We start from the raw sequence: 6,202 nt of genomic DNA, 5'->3' as shown, positions 1-6,202 counted from the left end.
TGAATAAGAAAATACGGTTCTAAAAGTTATATATGACATACAGAACCATGAACTTGTGTAATAGAAAGACCTGAACTGACGGTATAATGTGTTGAAAGATCAGAGTCATGTTTCATTACCAATAGATGGCATACAGGTAAAGAACAGAAGCTAATGAGCAAAAACAATGTTCATAAAGGTTCTAAAAGGTCATAATAGACTAGATAGGTTGTCATAGTAGCAATGGAAGAGAGTAAGTCTCCTCATTTCAACACTTGTGGAAACTTACAATGGGCAAGTGAGTGCAATAGACAAGAAAAAAAAAATAGTAAGGAAAAGTTAGAGTGACTAGAATGTGACCAATCACTATCTAACACAAGAAGCAAATAATCAGACGGTCATCTCTTAATTGTTATTAGAAAGACAGCAATTCTAGGCACCATGACACTGGGGCTCTCCTCCCAACTCTGTCACTGGAAAATTGTGTGACTATAGGCACACAATTTAACCTCCACTGGTTTCGGTTTACCTGAAAATCCTTACCAGTAAAATAACCAATTCACTACTAAATCTAATTACCTCTCGTAGAATAAAGGGAATTGAAAAATTGTAACACTTTATTTTTGAGTGACAATTTCATCATTATTTGTTCTTTGCCTCCAGGGTGGAAATCAAGTAGCTTCATTCTGAATCAACTCCAACTGTGTGGAGTTAACAGAGTGTTCCTTCATTTCTAGATGGTACTTCAATTGAAAAAAAAATCCTGGGGAAACCATCCCCACTGAGTTTGTCAGTGGTATAGAGAAGTGGGTGCAGCTAAACTGGGATTGGATAAGAGCTCTGCCTGAAATGAAGGTATACAACACAGAAGATGGTAAGTATGAGCTGCATTTTTGACAAAATGATACACTGCAGCCTAAAGCTAAGTGGAATTTTCTCATAACAGGCTGCAGGCCAAGCTCTAAATTTTGTGGCTCATACTAACTGTATTGTTTTAAGGGAATATTAGAAATGGTAAGGACCCGCTTTCTAAAATATTAGTGTGTAATTCCTTGGGGCTTCTTCATTCTTAAATTGAATATGGATATAATAAATATTTCCCCAGGATACCAGAATAAGTAGTATAGAGTCAGAATGCAATTAAGTAGCAGAATGGTGTTTCTCTGTGTCTGTTGCTGTGAATCCATTCCTCTCCCGAGAAAGAGAGAGAGAGTTAATGACAGGTGGACCACATAGTTAAGGGAGAAAGGTTTTTCAGGGTGTTGTGTGTGTCATGGCCTCATCCCCTATGTTTCAGAATGAGATACATTTCTCTGCTGTGATAAGGTCGTTTGACAACCTTAGAAACTAGAAAAGATAATCAATACTAGGATTCTGACCAGTGCAGCTCCTATCCCGTTCATATGCCCAAGGTGATGCTGGATAAGCACCTAGATCTAAAACAAAAGAAATAAAAGCTGGGACAACACGTGTTAGAAATAGGAACAGTGTCTTTCATGCTTCCCCAATCAGAGTTTGGGTTTTTAGAGTGTATGAAACACATGTGTTTACTTCTGTTTACTACCGACACCCTCCTGAAATTACATTTAAGTGGTATTTTCTTTTAAGGAATAAACTCACAAAAACAAAGATGATTGTAGAGGAGATGTGGGTAGACAAAGTGTTAGAAACCAAGAGTAAAGAAGTGGTACAGAAAAGTGGTGACTTAACAGAACAGAAATAGCTGAAAGCTTGGCATGGTGGACACACGATGTGCCATGGATTAGACCCTCCTTTTGGAATGAAAGACATGTTAATCCACCTGCTGGGAGAACGGAGGATAGACAGCCCTCAGCTTTGGGCATAACAGCTGACAAGTCCTGGGGCATTCCACCTTCCCAGGGTATCCTGCATCCAATGACTGACTAACATTGTTATAAAGGCCTGGCCCCCTCACTCAGTTCTGAAGGACAGTTCCCGCTTAAGCTGGAGGCAAAGGGGGTCTTCACTGGAACTACATTGGTACTGAATTTCTTCCTCTTCTCCACTCCTACCTTCTTCCCTTCCCCAAGAGATAATCTTAAAGGTATTCCCTAATAAGTGTCCCACATGTTGCCCAGGGAAATTAATGTGTGGCAGTTGGTTTTAGAAGTAACTTGAGGAAGTAGATGGTAAATATGGAACTTAGGCTTAGATCCTTGTCATCCAGAAGGCAAAGAAGACTCCATCACTGCAGCTGCAACACACGGTCCCTGGCAAAAAGTAGCAATGAGAGTGTTGAAATTTTCATGGGCAGTGAATCTGGATACTATTCCAGCTTGAGATACTGCATCAGCAGCTATAATATATCTGGCAAAGGACAAATATGGAGTCAATTGTGACCATAAAACAATGGAATTGGAATTATTGATAAGTGCCAATGATGATTTTGAGGAAAAAATGTAACTAATGACTGAGCATGCATAGTAGGCAAAACAAAGAGCAAAATTCCGAATTCTCCTTTTAGCTCCTAAAGACATTGTCCCCTCCTACACCTGACAGCAAAGCAAGGTAAAGGGTAGATACAGCACTTAATATTAGAATAGGAGAACTTCAACAATCTCAAACACTTGCCTATATGCCAAGGTCAGAGTCCTGGCTGAAAAAGGAAGGAGCCCTGACACTTGGAATAGGATTGCTTACTTTGATGCACTTAAAACTGTTGAACTCCAGGATTCCCCTTAATGCGCGGTGCCAGCAGAAACAAGCAGCACTTGTTGTTGAAGCTTAGCACTCCCCTCTTGCTTGAAGGTGATGAAGGTTCTCACACCTGCGAGAAAGCATGCACTCTCCCACCCCAAACTTCTGCCTTCTACATCTCCTCTTGATCACGAAGTCAATAAACAGTGCCATGCCTCGCCCTCACCAGGCAGCTTTGCTGCTTCTCCTAAGGGAGAAATGGGACCGTACTTGGAAGGAACTTCAGGAGTTAGCCAACGTGTACAGTCAGGAGTCCAGAGAGTAAGCCTGAGGCTGGATTCTAAGTGTACGAGACCAAGATGCACAAATCACAGATTTAGATAAATGAGAGTTTATCACTATGGGGGCATTCTCCCCCATAGGATTTAAAACTCCTGCAAGGACCCTGGGAAAAGGTGCATTCAGCTTCCAGGTGGTTCCAAAAAGCATGCAAAGTGACTATCCATGTATGGTGAGAGAAGCAAAATGGGATGGAATTATCCTACGTTCTGGTAATTGTACATCAGAGAATTAATTTTATAGCATGTCACTTAATATCCTGTGATACCTAACATACATTCAGTTCTCAGAAGAGGAAAGCCAGTGGTCAAAAAGAATGGGACAGAATGCTCTATCATACTCGTAAGGACAGAAATGCAAAGTTAAACCACAAGGAAACACCAGTGTGCTCTCAATGAATGGCAACAATTGTACATCTGTGCCAATACCAACATTGCCAAGGCGTAAAAACAGCACTAATTCCCATATGATATTGATTTTGAGAGCATATAGACAATATCTAGGAAATGTGATAATGCATTACCACAAGCAAAGCAATTCAAATCTTAAATGTATACACCATAGCAGAAGTTAGACTATTTTTATATTTGAACATTTTATAGCCTTAAAATGTATTGAGGATGATGGACATGCAGAATATTTGTTTATAAGGATTATATTCATCAATATTTAATGTATTAGATACTATGTGATTCCCATTATGGGACATTCTTGAAAGGATGAACTATAGAGATTTAAGAACAGAACAATGCTGGCCAGAGATTGTGAGGTGAAGAGGGTGACTGTACAGGAATATCACAGAAAGAAAAAAATATTTAACATATTAGAAATTAAAACAGAAAATTTACAAACACGGTTTAATTTTTAAAAATCAAAACAAACCAATCACACTAACACATAATACATTTTTCGTAAAATGACTACATTTTTAAAAACAAAACGACTGAAAGGGAGGCATGGTTTTAGAGTTTTGCAAATCTTTTTACTGCCTGTTAATAGAAGACAACTGGAGTTCTCCTACCCACTTCCACATCGTATTTGTAGTCATAGCACGTGCCGTGTTACCTCTGGAAAACTCCATTCTGCAGTCATGAGACAATGAGCGTGAAAACTATAATTATTGCTTCATAAGTAATAACTGACCTCACAGGCCCCAAGCCACACTTTGAGCACTATTGCACTCGAGAAACACCCACCTTGTTTATAAGGAAACCTTCAAACATATTCATCACAAGATTTTTGAATGAAAGAAAACTGGAAACAACACCAGTATCCATTCATTTGGAATGCAATGTACCTCTAGTGGTATTCATGTAATAAATATCACTTGACCATTAAAATGAACACCTAGAGATCCACGTACCTGCATGGACAAACCTCACAAATAAACTTAATGGAAGAGAAAAAGTGGCAGGATGCACACAGTATGATAAAATTAATATAAAATGTTGAGACATGCAAAGAAAAATCATATTTTCTAGGCATACATAGATTTGCCTTAAAAGATAGAGAAAAATACCTATGAGGTGGATAAATGAATTCAAGAGAGTTGCCTGTTCTCTCGGGGTTAGTAGAAAGAAATACAGGTGAAGAGATATACAAAAGGCATTATGATTCGATTTGTTGTTGAATTTCTCATGTTTGGTTATTCTTTTATGGGTTAACTTCATCTTATTTATTTATACCTTTCTGCATATTTGAAGTAGTTCATACTTCTGCTGATAATGTTATTATTAATTAATAAAAATAACCCATGAAATTATTAACTGGTGATTAGAATAATTGCTCTGGTAATGTTTACAGTGCAAATGGTACAGTGGTACAATATGAAAAGGCACAAACTTCCAGTTATAAAGTATATAAGTCATGGGGATGGAATGTAGATTATGGTGAGCACAGTGAAGAATACACAATTCCATATTTGGAAATTGCTAAGAGAGTAGATGCTAAGAGTCCTGGTCACAAGAAAAATACTGTAACATTGTAACTCATCACAAGAAAAAATTTGTAACTATGTATGGTGATGGATGTTAACTAGACTTAGCGTGGTGATAACTTTGCAATATATACAAATACTGAACCATTATGTTGTACGCCTGAAACTCATATAATATTAGAAGTCAACTGTACCTCAATTTTTAAAAATTGGATTAAAAAGTAAAATAGCTACAAAGAGAAATGGCTACAAAGGAAATGGCTACAAAGGAAAAGGGAATTATGTAGGGATTTTTTAAAGTGATATAGGATTGGGGCGCCTGGGTGGCGCAGTCGGTTGGGCGTCCGACTTCAGCCAGGTCACGATCTCGCGGTCCGTGAGTTCGAGCCCCGCGTCGGGCTCTGGGCGGGTGGCTCAGAGCCTGGAGCCTGTTTCCGATTCTGTGTCTCCCTCTCTCTCTGCCCCTCCCCCGTTCATGCTCTGTCTCTCTCTGTCCCAAAAATAAATAAACGTTGAAAAAAAAATTAAAAAAAAAAAAATAAATAAAGTGATATAGGATTAAAGAAGGCATTTATTTTCTTTTAGGCGGGAGTGACCTGAGCAAGGGAGGGACTTGAAAACATGGGGAAGATAAAGATACAGGTAAGAAGTGGAATAATGGAGGGAGCAAGGTGTGTGTGTACTGACAAAAGGGGATAGAATCCATAGCACAGGAAGAAATGGACCTCAGGAGGAAAGCCAACTTTCACTGGGGATTCTCTTAGGGGGAAAGAAGGATTAGTGTTATTGCAGCTAAGTTTGGTCAGAGATTAAAAGTTATGGAGAGTTCACATTTGGTGGATTCGGTTTTTTTCCTTTTTTAATATAGAATGGGGTAATGGACCGTATCAAATGGAGTATGGAGGACAGGTGGATGCATCCTTTGAAAAAAACAAGTTGACTTAAAATATGCAATTTTGTAAATAATTATACAGAAGGATTTCTGGTAACTTCCTTTCTGGTGTCCTGTTTGTCTTCCCTATTATTGCAATGAGTGAACTGTCCACGCGCCTTCATAAAGCCAGGTCTTCGACACAGTAGCTCCCTTAGCTCCTATCACCTACCTAAGGTTATTCCTCCTGTAGTTATATTCCATACCCTCACATTATCAATTCCCCACATTTACTGTCGCATTCCTGTGTCACCAACAGAATATGTTACCTCTATCTTCGAAGGAAGTCTCTCCCTTTGCCTCAAATCCTCTTTTCCTTGTCACTCCTTCCCTGCTATCCCTTAGAGCAAAGCTTATGT

General features: G+C 38.9%; 1 long non-coding RNA gene across 1 annotated transcript; it reads left to right on the top strand.

Annotated features, from left to right (window-relative positions):
* Positions 1-226: 226 nt before the first annotated feature.
* LOC123609846 lies at positions 227-5,901 on the top strand. The gene is made up of 4 exons (XR_006717994.1): positions 227-277; positions 643-853; positions 5,498-5,554; positions 5,781-5,901. It is a non-coding gene; the product is annotated as an uncharacterized LOC123609846 (long non-coding RNA).
* The last annotated feature ends 301 nt before the right edge of the window (positions 5,902-6,202 follow it).

The sequence above is a fragment of the Leopardus geoffroyi genome, chromosome B2, assembly GCF_018350155.1.
Source record: "Leopardus geoffroyi isolate Oge1 chromosome B2, O.geoffroyi_Oge1_pat1.0, whole genome shotgun sequence".
Classification (NCBI taxonomy): Eukaryota; Metazoa; Chordata; class Mammalia; order Carnivora; family Felidae; genus Leopardus; species Leopardus geoffroyi.
The sequence above is the reverse complement of the archived record's forward strand: the minus strand, read 5'-3'. Positions and strand labels throughout refer to the sequence as shown.